At 37.5% G+C, this 1,440-nt stretch overlaps 1 protein-coding gene and 1 pseudogene across 1 annotated transcript in view; one reads left to right on the top strand and one right to left on the bottom strand.

Moving 5' to 3' along the window:
• Window positions 1-861, bottom strand: part of LOC110296426 — an 8,824-nt pseudogene extending 7,963 nt beyond the window's left edge.
• Thsd7a (thrombospondin type 1 domain containing 7A) overlaps window positions 1-1,440 on the top strand; it is a 393,851-nt gene that overhangs the window by 162,882 nt on the left and 229,529 nt on the right. The gene's annotated exons all lie outside the window — the stretch shown is intronic.

The following is a 1,440-nucleotide window of genomic DNA, read 5'->3' as shown; positions in this document are numbered from 1 at the left end:
CCAGACTGATTTCCAGAGTGGTTGAACAAGCTTGCAATCCCACCAACAATGAAGGAGTGTTCCTCTTTCTCCACATCCTCGCCAGCATCTGCTGTCACCTGAATTTTTGAACTTGGTCATTCTGACTGGTGTGAGGTGGAATCTCAGGGTTGTTTTGATTTGCATTTCCCTGATGATTAAGGATGTTGAACATTTTTTCAGGTGCTTCTTCACCATTAGGTATTCCTCAGGTGAGAATTCTTTGTTCAGCTCTGAGCCCCATTTTTTAATGGGGTTANTTGATTTTCTGGAGTCCACCTTCTTGAGTTCTTTATATAAATTGGATATTAGTCCCCTATCTGATTTAGGATAAGTAAAGATCCTTTCCCAATCTGTTGGTGGTATTTTTCTCTTATTGACAGTGTCTTTTGACTTGGAGAAGCTTTGCAAGTTTATGAGGTCCTTCTTGGTGATTCTCAATCTTACAGCACAAGCCATCGCTCTTCTATTCAGGAATATTTCCCCTGTACCCATATCTTCAAGGCTTTTCCCTACTTTCTCCTTTATAAGTTTCACTATTTCTGATTTTATGTGGACTTCCTTAATTCACTTAGATTTGACCTTAGTACAAGTAGATAGGAATGGATCAATTTGCATTCTTCTACATGATAACTGCATGTTGTGCCAGCACCATTTGTTGAAAATGCTGTCTTTTTTCCACTGGATGGTTTTATATCCCTTGTCCAAGATCAAGTGACCATAGGTGTGTGGGTTCATTTCTGAGTCTTCAATTCTATTCCATTGATCTACTTGTCTGTCACTATACTAGTACCTTGCAGTTTTCATCACAATTGCTCTGTAGTACAGCCATAGATCAGGCATGTTGATTCCACCAGAGTTTCTTTTATCCTTGAGAAGAGTTTTTGCTATCCTATGTTTTTTGTTATTCCAGAGGCTTCTGCCGATTGCCCTTTCTAATTGCTTGAAGAATTGAGTTGGAATTTTGATGGGGATTGCATTGAATCTGTAGATTGCTTTTGGCTAGATAGCCATTTTTTACAATGTTGATCCTGCCAATCCATGAGCATGGGAGATCTTTCCATCTTCTGAGATCTTCTTTATTATAAAAACTTCAAAGACTTGAAGTTCTTTTCATACAGATCTTTCACTTCCTTAGTTAGAGTCTCGCCAAATATTTTATATTATTTGTGACTATAGAGAAGGGTGTTGTTTCCCTAATTTCTTTCTCAGCCTGTTTATCCTTTTTGTACAGAAAGACCATTGATTTGTTTGAGTTAATTTTATATCCAGCTACTTCACTGAAGCTCTTTATCCGGCTTAGGTGTTCTCTGGTGGAATTTTTAGGGTCACTTATATATACTATCATATCATCTGCAAAAAGTGATATTTTGACTTCTTTCTTTCCAATTTGTATCCCCTTGATCTCCTTTTGTTGTCTAA

The sequence above is a fragment of the Mus caroli genome, chromosome 6, assembly GCF_900094665.2.
Source record: "Mus caroli chromosome 6, CAROLI_EIJ_v1.1, whole genome shotgun sequence".
NCBI classification, from domain to species: domain Eukaryota; kingdom Metazoa; phylum Chordata; class Mammalia; order Rodentia; family Muridae; genus Mus; species Mus caroli.
This window is presented reverse-complemented; position numbering and strand designations above follow the sequence as displayed.